Genomic DNA, 13,025 nt, shown 5'->3' on the forward strand with positions numbered 1-13,025 from the left:
CCATTACAGGGACTGCCGAGCTGGCTCTATCGGCAGGCGAAGGGCTGCGGGGAGGGAGCACGGGGGGGGCTTCTCGGCAGGCCTGCGGCTGGGCTGGCTGCAGGGAGGCCCCCGGGAAGGCAGGAATGCAGGGCGGGGGGCCGCCGCTGAAACCCAAAACCTCGGCACGGGGGCCCTGGGTCTCAGCATCCGGCCCAGCGGCGGCTGCAGCCGTGAGGCCCCTCGGCTTCGGGCCGGGGAGGGGCGGCTGCACTGCCTGGCGTGGGGCGCTGCATCCACGGGGGTGGTGGGGATGGGGTCTGGCTTGCCTGTGCGCCCCCCCCCCCCCCTTAATGAAGGGCCCTTCCTCAGCCCCCTCCTGTGGTCCTTTGTCAGCTGGCGTTAAGCTGTGTGAGAGCTTTTCAGCTGGAAATGGAGGCGAGAAGGAGAATAAACCCTGGATGATGTGGGGCTGGGGGGACAGAGCGGTTCCCCGGTCCTGGGCATGGGTGTGCACCCCAAAAACGAGGCTGGGGTTTGGGTTTCCTGCACTCCGGGGAAGGCACTGGGTCCCCTGTGCAGAGCCACCTGGAGGGTTGCTGGAGGGAGAGGGAATGGGACAGGGACCACGTCAGTGTGGTGGGGTTGGAGCTGGATAAAGTCCTTGATCAGTGCATGGTCCCACGTGTAGCGTGCACAATCCCACACGCGGTGTGCCGCTCGCTGCAGGCAGTTAGATGTGCAACATGCGTGTTGGTGTGCATGATCCCATGTGCAGCAGGCACCTCAGAGCATGCAATTTCTTGTGCAACATGCATGTTGGTGTATGCAATCCCATGCGCTGTGTTCACCTTGGTACACCTGATCCCATGTTGCAGCGTACACTTTGCTCTGTTTAATCCCACGTGCAGTGTGCACCTCAGTATGCAATTCCTTGTGCAACACGCGTGTTGGTGTGTGCCATCCCATGTGCAGCGTGTACCTGGGTGGGTGCAACTCCTTGTGCAACACGCGTGTTGGTGTGTGCCATCCCATGTGCAGCGTGTACCTGGGAGGGTGCAACTCCTTGTGCAACACGCGTGTTGGTGTGTGCCATCCCACGTGCAGCGTGTACCTGGGTGGGTGCAACTCCTTGTGCAACACGCGTGTTGGTGTGTGCCATCCCACGTGCAGCATGTACCTGGGAGGGTGCGACTCCTTGTGCAACACGCGTGTTGGTGTGTGCCATCCCATGTGCAGCGTGTACCTGGGTGGGTGCAACTCCTTGTGCAACACGCGTGTTGGTGTGTGCCATCCCACGTGCAGCGTGTACCTGGGTGGGTGCAACTCCTTGTGCAACACGCGTGTTGGTGTGTGCCATCCCACGTGCAGCGTGTACCTGGGTGGGTGCAACTCCTTGTGCAACACGCGTGTTGGTGTGTGCCATCCCACGTGCAGCGTGTACCTGGGTGGGTGCAACTCCTTGTGCAACACGTGTGTTGGTGTGTGCCATCCCACGTGCAGCGTGTACCTGGGTGGGTGCAACTCCTTGTGCAACACGCGTGTTGGTGTGTGCCATCCCACGTGCAGCGTGTAGCTGGGTGGGTGCGACTCCTTGTGCAACACGCGTGTTGGTGTGTGCCATCCCACGTGCAGCGTGTACCTGGGTGGGTGCAATTCCTTGTGCAACACGCGTGTTGGTGTGTGCCATCCCACGTGCAGCGCGTACCTGGGTGGGTGCAACTCCTTGTGCAACACGCGTGTTGGTGTGTGCCATCCCACGTGCAGCGTGTACCTGGGTGGGTGCAACTCCTTGTGCAACACGCGTGTTGGTGTGTGCCATCCCACGTGCAGCGTGTACCTGGGAGGGTGCGACTCCTTGTGCGACACGCGTGTTGGTGTGTGCCATCCCACGTGCAGCGTGTACCTGGGAGGGTGCGATTCCTTGTGCGACACGCGTGTTGGTGTGTGCCATCCCACGTGCAGCGTGTACCTGGGAGGGTGCGACTCCTTGTGCAACACGCGTGTTGGTGTGTGCCATCCCACGTGCAGCGTGTACCTGGGTGGGTGCAATTCCTTGTGCAACACGCGTGTTGGTGTGTGCCATCCCACGTGCAGCGTGTACCTGGGTGGGTGCGACTCCTTGTGCAACACGCGTGTTGGTGTGTGCCATCCCACGTGCAGCGTGTACCTGGGTGGGTGCGACTCCTTGTGCAACACGCGTGTTGGTGTGTGCCATCCCACGTGCAGCGTGTACCTGGGTGGGTGCGACTCCTTGTGCAACACGCGTGTTGGTGTGTGCCATCCCACGTGCAGCGTGTACCTGGGAGGGTGCAACTCCCTGTGCAACACGCGTGTTGGTGTGTGCCATCCCACGTGCAGCGTGTACCTGGGAGGGTGCGATTCCTTGTGCAACACGCGTGTTGGTGTGTGCCATCCCACGTGCAGCGTGTAGCTGGGAGGGTGCAACTCCTTGTGCAACACGCGTGTTGGTGTGTGCCATCCCACGTGCAGCGTGTACCTGGGAGGGTGCAACTCCTTGTGCAACACGCGTGTTGGTGTGTGCCATCCCATGTGCAGCATGTAGCTGGGAGGGTGCAATTCCTTGTGCAACACGCGTGTTGGTGTGTGCCATCCCACGTGCAGCGTGTACCTGGGAGGGTGCAACTCCTTGTGCAACACGCGTGTTGGTGTGTGCCATCCCACGTGCAGCGTGTACCTGGGTGGGTGCAACTCCTTGTGCAACATGCGTGTTGGTGTGTGCCATCCCACGTGCAGCGTGTACCTGGGTGGGTGCAATTCCTTGTGCAACACGCGTGTTGGTGTGTGCCATCCCACGTGCAGCGCGTACCTGGGTGGGTGCAACTCCTTGTGCAACACGCGTGTTGGTGTGTGCCATCCCACGTGCAGCGCGTACCTGGGTGGGTGCAACTCCTTGTGCAACACGCGTGTTGGTGTGTGCCATCCCACGTGCAGCGCGTACCTGGGTGGGTGCAATTCCTTGTGCAACACGCGTGTTGGTGTGTGCCATCCCACGTGCAGCGTGTACCTGGGTGGGAGCGACTCCTTGTGCAACACGCGTGTTGGTGTGTGCCATCCCACGTGCAGCGTGTACCTGGGTGGGTGCAATTCCTTGTGCAACACGCGTGTTGGTGTGTGCCATCCCACGTGCAGCGTGTACCTGGGAGGGTGCAACTCCTTGTGCAACACGCGTGTTGGTGTGTGCCATCCCACGTGCAGCGTGTACCTGGGAGGGTGCAATTCCTTGTGCAACACGCGTGTTGGTGTGTGCCATCCCACGTGCAGCGTGTACCTGGGTGGGTGCAACTCCTTGTGCAACACGCGTGTTGGTGTGTGCCATCCCACGTGCGGTGTGCACGTCGGTACACGTGACTGTGCCTCGGGGTCACACACGCCGGGGTGCATCGGTGCAGTCCCATCCCGGCGCGCGCCGCCCCGCGAGCAGCGTGTCCGGGTGCGCGCGGCCCGGCGTGCAGCTCTGCGCGCTGCAGTGTGCATCCCAACACTGCCACCCAGCAGCCCGGCCGAGCTTTGCAGTGGGTCGGACGGCTGTTGCAGCTCGTGGAAATCCTTGGTAGGGTGGACAATATGGAGACTAACAAAGCGGCTAAGGGGAGCGAGCGCAGAGGCTTTGCTGGGGCCCCTCTGGCCCCTGCAACCCCAGGAGGAGAGAGGGGTGCCTCTGATCCACCCTGGGGAGGCAGCACCTCTCCAGGAGCAGATCCCTTGCTTGTGGGCATCGCTTGCGAACACAAACCAGCACTCTTAGAGCCTGGCTGCTGGTGCTGCAGGAGTGAGCATCTCAGCCAGGGGAACTGGGTGCCCCAGTGCCAGCCAATTCCCACCGATGAAGCCAAAGGCACGGTGCTGCTGACAGCAGGCTCCAGCCTGATCGCTTGGGCTGCTTTGCCTTGAGCTGTGATTTCACAAAATGATGGTATAACAGCTCACTCCATCACAGCCTGATCCAAATTGTGGTACCTGGTGCAGGGACAAGAGGCTGTGTGTCCCCAAGTCCCCCACCCCACACGATGCCCTCAGCGTCATCCCCACAGCTGCTCCCTGTGGCTGGGGGGACCTGGCCCAGCACAGACCTGTTCACACTTCACCAAAGCATGCAGGAAAACTGTACTAGAAAAGCACAGACAACTCCAAAGCAGCCCAGGCCAGCCCTGGGGGCTCCCTTTGGCCCCGGGATGCTGCACACCCCATGGCCCTGCATGCACTTTTGATGCTGTAGGATGTCACCAGAACATCTCCCCAGACTTTTATCGCTGGGGTGAATCGGTTCAGGGCAGGCAGGCTGCCTACAAAAGCCTTGTAACAGCTGGTGCCAGCTGAGCACAGCCAGGATGGGGGGGGGTGTGGCAGATCTTGCTTCCCCAAGTGAAGCTGTGAGCTGAGGGGTCATCGTTGTGCCTCTGCCCCTCGTCGGGAACTGGTTGCAGAAGGGGAGTTTAGGGTATGAGCAGAATAGCGGGTGCAATGGATTGCTGCCTCCTGGAGCTGGGACTGCCCATCTGGGGTAGGTTTGTTTAGTAGGATTTGGGAAAACTCTGGAGTGAGAATCCTGCTGAAATCCCACTGCTGGGATGATTGCAGGGTCAGCTGTTGCCCCTTTGGTGCTTTGGCCTCTCCACCAGTATTTTGGGGTGTTTGGCCCATCACGCAGGCAGGAATGCCACCACCTCGATCCCCTCCCAAGGCCTTGGTCCAGGGGGAGGCTCTAAACTGCAGGCACTGCCATGTCCTTGTGGTGAGGTGACAAGGGATGTGTGGGTGACAGCCACTGGGACCAACACCAGGCTGCCTCCCAGGGTGATGGGAGAAAACACCGCTTCCTCCCTCATGCCCTGGGGCATTTGCTCTTGTGATGTAACCCTGGGCAGGGATGAGCTGAGCTGTGGTGGAGCTGAGCCCCGGCTCCTGGTTGTTAAACCACCCCGGGGCGAGCAGGCGATCAGCTCTGCTTCCTCTGTGGAGACACGGAGGCAAAGACAGGGCTGGAGAAGGCAGGGTGGGGGAGATGCAGGGATGTGGCACATCCCGCTCTGGGCATGGCTGGGGAAGGATGGGCAGCTTGGGCGTCACCCTCGGTGTGAGGATGGGACCAGGATCCGGTCCCTGTGCTCTGGACAGGCTGGAGGTCCTTTATATTTCTGGTGGGCTCTGATACCTGTCCCATGGGCAGCAAACAGGCTTCGCCCACCAAACTCCAGGTGCCTTAAGATGCTCCCAGGTGCGTTTACGCTTCTGTGCCTCTAGACCAAATTCTTTGCAGAAACTGAGATTTTGGTGCCTGACCTACTGCAGTCCCACTGTACCAGGTGCCAAGCCTTCTGCTTGCCCCAGGGTGTGTATTTGCCACCCCGCCGGGACCTTGCGTGGGACCACGGCAGCATTCCCCGAAGCGCGGCGAGTCCGGCAGCGGCCCTCGGCCAAGCGCGGCGTGTTGCGGCCGGCGCTGGGTGCTTTCGGCATGGGGCGTTTGCCGAGGCAGAGCCGCTCCTCCCTGTCCCCCCCGCGCAGAGGGGAGTGCGGGGAGGAAATTGCTGCTGACGGAGCTGCGAGCACTGCCGGACTGGGGATGACTAAGTTTGGCAGTGCTACCTGCCGGCTGTTTTTCCTTTTATGGAGGATTTGAGCAAGCCGCTGGAGCAATTCTCCGAGGGAACCCAAAGGGATCCACCCTGACCTTGGGGACGGGAACTGCTGGGTTAGGGAGAGAGTGGCTGGAGGTGGGTGGGGAGCAGGGTGTGTGGCGAGATGCCGGGGCAGTGTGCGGCTGGTGGAGGTGGGGATGGACCCCCCCCCTCCCTGTCTGGATGGAGCACCCAAATGTTTTCACTTTCTATTCTAAGGAGCTGGACACCGGCCCGGAGCAGAGGCCCAGCCCATGGTGCCAGCCAGAGCCACAGCTGCTGGCACCCTCTGTGCCACCCACCTTTGAGGCCACCCCTCCATCCCACGGCTATCCTGGTGTGGTTTTCCCACAGGCTGGAGGTCCTCTGGGCACTGGAGTGAGGGGGAGAGAGAGGGTGCGAGGGGACATGTCCCTTCAGGGAGACACTTCGCTGCAGGGGGACACTGCAGCAGGGGTGAGGGCATCATCTGCACAGGGACAGGTTGCTGCAGGGTGACAGCATTACAGGGGCCACACTGGGGGAGGGGGCTCCCCAGGGCTGCTCCTTGGGGCTGAAGTGGAAATGGGGCAGCCCAGCGCTGGAAAGTCCCCAGCTGGTGAGAAATGCAGAGAAAGAGAAACAAAAATAGAACCTTTGCTGCCAGCAGCCAGGGTGGCTTATGTATGGGGCTGGGGCCAGGCTTTGGCTGGGCTTCCCCAGCACCTGGGGCAGCCACCCCCTTAGCCCCCAGCCTGCGCCCAGGGGCCAGGACCGGGCTCCTCACGTTGTGTCCTGCATTCTTGGCATTATTCTCCTTTTTTTTCCTCCTCCTCCACCCCGGGGACGCGCTCTCAAACCTCTCCATTTATGGACAGGAGGTTAGGTCAAATGGGAGAGTGAGAGGATGGCTGGGTCCCTGGGGAGGGATGGGGGTCCCATGTGGGGAATAGGGGCCGTGGCCACCCCTGGGGGTCACAGCAGTGATGGTGTGCAGAAAGTTGGGGGACACCCAGGCACTGCCTCTGGTACCCCCATTGTGATGCCCTGTGCCACTGGGACCCCCACCCAGGGTGATGGTTGGGGTCACCCCGGTACCTCCCCAGGATGCTGGAGAACACTGAGCTGCTGCAAGCAGCCAGGGAGAAAACAGACCCTCCGGGTGGGGAGAGGCTTTTTTTTGTTTTATCATTTTATTTTGAAGCCAAACACTGCTGGTTTGGGGGTGAGGCTGCTGCAGCCTGTCCCCTGGGGGGGAGGGGGGGCTGGTTATGTCCCCAGCCCTGGGGCCACTGAGGAGTCACTGGGGCAGGGTGAGATGACTCCAAAGCTGCTCCAGATGATGAAATGTCCTGATTCATTTGAAATATTAATATTAAAAAAAAAAAAGTCTGAAGTAGAAGTGACTCAGGCAGTGGTACCCTGCCATTTGGTGGTGACAGAGCAGCTGCTTGGGGTTAGGCTTTTTGGGTGGATTTTCCCCTGGTCTATAATAACACCTCGGGGTATTGCTGAAGGCAGTGAGCTGGCTTAGAGGCAAATACCCATGGAAATGTGCTGCTTGGGACAGCCCTCTTGCTCTAGGCAGGGTTGGGGAGCGAGGATGCTTTAAGGGGGGGCACATGTGAGAACCCCAGCCCTGGGATGCACCAGGTTGTCACCAGGGTGGAGAAGGACATTGGCACCTGGGAAGAGTGAGATGGATGAGCCTCGGCTGTCCCTTGGTGTCTTAACCACCCCTGCAGCACCCTGGCCAAAACCCTGTCCCTGTGGGCAGGGGGCCAGAGGGAGGGACCCTGGTGACCTGGCCCTGCACCCCATAGGGGGCCGTCATCCCCTCCCTGGCTCCTGGCTGACTCAGCTGGATGGGATTCCCACAGTTTCCGTCAGGTGCTGCCTGGAGTAAATGGGGAAGAGGTTTCACAAGCCCCAGTAATTAATGCTAATTACAGAGCAGCAACATGGGAACCATTTCTTCCCCAGGTGTCCTTCCAAAAATGGCTTTCTGCAGGTGTGGCACCATCCTTCACTTGTCATTAGGCACTGCTCCACCTCGGAGAAGGTGAAACCTTCGAAGGCTGGGACTGTGGGAACAGTGTGACGGAGGACGGTCTCCGCGGTCCCTGCGGGTGCCCAGCCCGGCTGTGGCTGCTGGCAGCCAGATTTGGCTGGAGGGCAGGGCTTGCTCAACCCCGGGTCAAGATCAACCCATGGGGAAAAAATACCATCCGACCTCCTTGAGCAGCATGACTGCTTCTGGCAGCTGCCAGCAGAAAAATTAAACCATGGAGAAGGGTCTTGGAGTCCTTTTGGTTTTTTTAATGGCTTGGTTCTGCTGCCTGCATTGGAGGGACAATGAGGTTGTCCCAGGAGCTCATGTCAAGAGGGGCTGACCTTCTCTGAGGCTTGAAAAAAATAGGGTAAGGGGGTTTAAAAACTTTCTTGTGTTTGTTTTTCTTCACTGAGCTGGTCATGCTCAACCCCCCCCCCATGTGTGAAATATTAGAAATAAATCAGGGTGGAGGTGGGCTGGGAGACCTGAGCTCCAAACCCAGCTGTGATGAGCTGGAAAAAGCTTTGCCTGCCTTAGAAATGTGCTGAGGATCCCCAGTGCCTGGGCTGCAGGGAACCTCCCCTTCGCCTTATCCGTCTGGAGGAAAGAAGTTAGAGGAGATACAACTGGGCAAGGTGCAGAGGAAGGGACCACCTTGTCCTCTGTGGCCACAGTGACCGATGGCAGAAATCCTGGGCTGAACCACCAGCAGCAGAGGCATGGACCAGAGGTGAGGAAACCCTTCCCATGCAGACTGTCGGGTCTCTGTCCTCAGAGCCTGATTTTATGTGATTTTTTTTTTTTTTTCTGCTAGATTGAGCAATGGGAAGCAGCTTGGAGGTGACCCAGTGGTGCAGGACAACAGCCAACTGCTGGTGGTGGCATCACCTTTAATGGTGAAAATCAACCACTCTGGACAAAAGTGCTGGACGGCTGGAGGGTTGAATTGCTCTGCGGGTCTCCCATAGACCCATTTTGTTGTTTAAACTTGGGCTTAGAATTACGGCATTTAGGTCTCTACCCAACAGGGGTGGTTGTATCCTATTTAATTTAAGCCTCAGGACTTTTGTAGCAGAGGGAGATGAAGGGGCTGGTGCTTCCCTATTTGATGAAGAAGACCATATCCCACGCTGGAAACATCTCTTATTATTTAGGAGTGGAAACAATTTCAAAAGACTTGGTTGAAGCTCACAGAAGAGGAAATCAGACAGGATTAAATCCACCTAAAGCCAGTTTCCAGGTCATTTCCATACTTCTCCAAGAAGAAACGCTCCCAGTCCAGGGGCTGCAGGTGCTGTGACTCCCTGTCCCATGGCCAGCTAGGGTGGGGACCCTGTGACAGAGCGGGGCTGGCGAGCAAAGCTTCATCCCTGCTGGGCTGGTGAGCTCAGAAACCGGTCCTGGCACAGGAGAAACCCATCTCCTCTGCAGACTCAATGAAAGCTGTAGGGAGGCAACTGTCTGTGTGGTTTTTAAATAATCGTGACTTTGCCGAGATTATTTTTTTGATGTGTGCAGTCTTCTCCCTCTGACTTTCCCTTTGCAGATTTTTCCCTTGCAGCAAGGGGAGTTGCTGCACATACCCCAACGGACAGGTCTCCCACCGCTTGGTCCTCGCTCCCATCTGAAGGTGAGGAGGAAAAGGACAACACCAAAACCAGCATTCATGTGTGCAAGCCAATTCCCCCAAGGAGATGCCATTGCTAACGAGTCTGCTGGCAGAGCGCTTGTGGAGAGATGTGCTGGGAAATGGTAAGGCAGCAAGTCCCAGAGTTGGGATTGCGCAGCTTTCCGGGCTGCCTGCCCCATCCCAGAGACAGGAGTCCATGGGAGCAGCTGGGAGAAGGACCTTGCTCTCCGCCCCAGCATCACCAGAAGTGGTTGGCTGACAGTCCGCTGCCTGCTTGCTATCAGGATGTGATTAGACCAACTGTCAGAAATATGCTCATCCAAAAATAAATGTGATGGCCAATAAACTGGCCCAAGCAACTACTGGGAGCTCCTGGCATTCCGGGCACCAGTGCAGGGTTCATTAGGTGGGACTGGTGGCTTATAGGAGGAAGCCATGATGCTGTGGGCCGATTCCATACTGTGAGACCCACCTTGCCCACAACCCAGTGGAGCACACCAACCTTGCAGAGGGACTCAGGCTGCCGGCAGATCTGTGGCTGTCCTTTACGGGTAGCTGGACTGGAAGGGGCACCCCAAAATCCTCAGGACGTGAGTAAGAATTCAAGCTCCTTCCCATCCCAGTACATGGAGACTTTGGGAGCTCAGAAATATTTTCACTGCTGAGCATGAAGAGTTATGGAAGCAAGCACAGGCCTGCAGCACTTCGGCAACTCATGGCCTGGCATCTGCTGGAAGTTAAACTGCAAAAATAACAACGGGGGGGGGGGCTCTCATCCATTGCTGTTCCTCGAGCTGATGCACAAGGGAGGGGAAATAGGGAGACCTTTTCCCTCCCCGTGCCTGCCCCGGGAACAGGGGTGCAGGATGATGCAGGATGATCTGGGGCACCCATCCCACGGGAGGGCACCCCCACCACTCGGAGGGGGCAGAGGAAGAAGGGGATCATTTCTAAGGAGTATTCCTGGTGAATTTAGGGTTTATGAAGCGATGGGGGCGCGGCGGGCCTCAGCAGCTCTCTGGTTTCCGGTTTCCGCTGCCTCTTTCTCTGGCTGGTTGCACAGAGGCAGGGCCAGGTTTTGCCATTTAAGGCTTATTTCCCCAGGCCGGCAGCTGTGGTGAGAGCTGCTGGGTAGGTCGGTCCCACCGGCCACTCTGTGCTAGTTAAAATAGGTGCCCCAAGAGGGGTGGGTGCTTGTGAGTGAGGAGGGGGGACTCTCGCCATCCTGACCTCCCTCCTTCCCACATCTCCTCCTTTCGCTGACCTCCATGGTAGAGGAAAAAGACGAGGGAAGCAATCTGGGTTTGGCTGTAGAGCGATGTGCCCTGTGTTAGATGGGCAGAAGAAAACCTTTCCCGGTCCCAGAAGCTGCAGGGCCAGGGCAGGGGGCTCCAGTCCCATGGGGCTGGCTGAGCAGCCCCCCTGCCCACCGAGCCAGCCCCAAGTGAGGGACTGGAGCTGGGCAATGACAGGGTGAAGCAGGAACACCCCCTGCCCTGCCAGGCTGTCACCAGGACTGAGCCCAGGCTCAGCTGGGGCCAGAGCTGCCCCATGTTCAGCGCTTCCTCATTCCCAGCACCGCAGCTGGTTGCTGCGTCTTCCTCTTGCTTGTGTTCCCCCACCCCCTCCCCGAGCGCTTGCAAAACAAGAACAAGGGCTCCCAGAGAGTGAAAGGTGCCATGCAGCCATCTCACAGCCACAGGGAGTGGTGTTGGGACCAAGGGACCTCCAGGCTGGGGTTGTCTCCTGCGACGTCCCTGTAGGAAAATCACTCTCTGGTTTTCTGCTTGCTGGCTTGCCTCCTCCTTGGGCCGAAAAGCTGCAGAGACAGCTACCCTTTGTGTCTCAGCCCATTTTCTATCTGAGCCTCATGGTGGCCTCTGTATCTGCTTGGCTGCCTCTGCTGCTCTGCTGGCTGTGGTGCTCCAGTAATGGAGGAGCTCTGGAAGCCACCTCTGCAGCCCTGCACAGCTCTGGCTCTGGTGTGGGGAAGGGAAGGGATCAGGAACATGGATGTCTCAACCCCATTTATCATTAGGGGCTGGAGGAAGGAGAGATGTGTTCATACACCATCCTGCATGTGCCGGCATGGGGTCTCTTGGGGGTTGCCTGGGCCAGGGCAGGTGGGGAGTCCCCAGGGTGGTGCCGTTGCTCTGGTGAGTGCCACTGGTGAGCCCTCGAGGTTTTAATGGGACTTAAGTGCATTTTTCAAATAGTCTCAGAGCTGATAACACCTCCACCACCCCAGAGAGACTCAACGCCCACCCGTGCACACATCATCTGCATGGGACAGTGGAGAGGGGACCCAAGGGTGGCAAAGGGACCCTGGCACCAGGAGAGAGCAGAGCTCTGATGTCCTCTTGGGAGAAAGGAGGGACCTTACAAGTCACAAAACCACCCAAGACCCATCATACTTTCTCCTTCCAGATCTCCATCCCATGGACTAGCCTGCAGTGGGATGAACATGGGGGTGTCCTTACTAGTCCCAGGTCAGAGCTGGTGAGGAGCAGGCAAGGTACCTTAATGCTCAGGGGAGTGACAGTCAGCACATGGCACCCACGGCTTTTGTTTGCCTTTCTCTTGAGATCTTATCTCCTGCCAGCAGGAATGTGTGAAATGAGCCAAACAAAGCACACACAGAAATACTGTCTGAGTGAGGGATGGAAATTTAGGGGCAATGGGCTGAGAGGGTAATAAAATGCAGCAGGGATGGGTGCCTCTGCACACAGGCTTTGTGGTGGTGGCTTCCTTTTGTCCCTATTTTGTGTGTGGATGATATCAGAGGGGTGATATCGTTGCAAGCTCGCCGGCTTGCACTCAGGTTTGCTGCAGATCTCGATGAGAGCCGCACCAGAGGGGCTGCTTGGGAGTGGCATCACCCCACGGAGCACACGGGCTCACTCCTTCCCCCACCAACTGCCCGTCATGAGTGGCATCACCCCGCCGTTACCCCTGCCATGGGGACTAGAAGCAACTCCAGTCTGCCTGGCACCAGGTGAAGACCTCCTGGGTCCTCCTCCCCTGCACCCGCTCTTCGTCGGGGAGCCAAGGTGGGGGAAGATGCACGGCAGCTGGGCTTCATTTCTGGTGGCTCTGGTGAAAAGGCTCTGTACAGGCTGAATCACCCCTGAGGGTTTATTTCAACCTGGAGGAGCATGGGGAGTGGATGGGGCATTGACCACAGCAGGACCCCCTCCTCCACTGCCAGCTCCCCACCTGGGGTGAGACGCTTGCGTCAGGGCTCAGTACCGGCTGCACAAACAGAGCTGGGAGCCAGCCTGGGCAGGGATGGAGCTGGGACGGGGTCCAGGGTGGCGCCAGCGGGTGCCTTCTAGGAACAGGCAAACCCCACCTTGCCCGCCCATTCCCTGAGCATCCCTGCACCCGCAGATGGAGGAGCTGGGTGGGGGTCCCCATCTGTGGGTGATCAGGGCTGACCCGGCCACAGCAGCACAGCATGGCTGTCACCAACCCCTCTCTTCCATTTAACCGCTAGCCAATGTGACCCCCGTTGCTGGAGATAAATGGGGATTACACCCCCAAACCCAAAGAATTGCCTGCAGAGTCAGAAGTGCTTTACATCACCTGCCATGGGTGGGACAGCCCTCACGAGCAGGGGCAATGGGCATCCCTGCTCTCTGCACCTCATTTCCCACACCGAAAACAAAGGCAGCACTCTTCCCTTCCCCCTCCAAGGTGGGTCAGGTCACCTCTGTCAAAGGCTCGAAGCCCCCAGATGGAA

The sequence above is a fragment of the Phalacrocorax carbo genome, chromosome 10 (genome assembly GCF_963921805.1).
Source record: "Phalacrocorax carbo chromosome 10, bPhaCar2.1, whole genome shotgun sequence".
Lineage (NCBI taxonomy): Eukaryota > Metazoa > Chordata > Aves > Suliformes > Phalacrocoracidae > Phalacrocorax > Phalacrocorax carbo.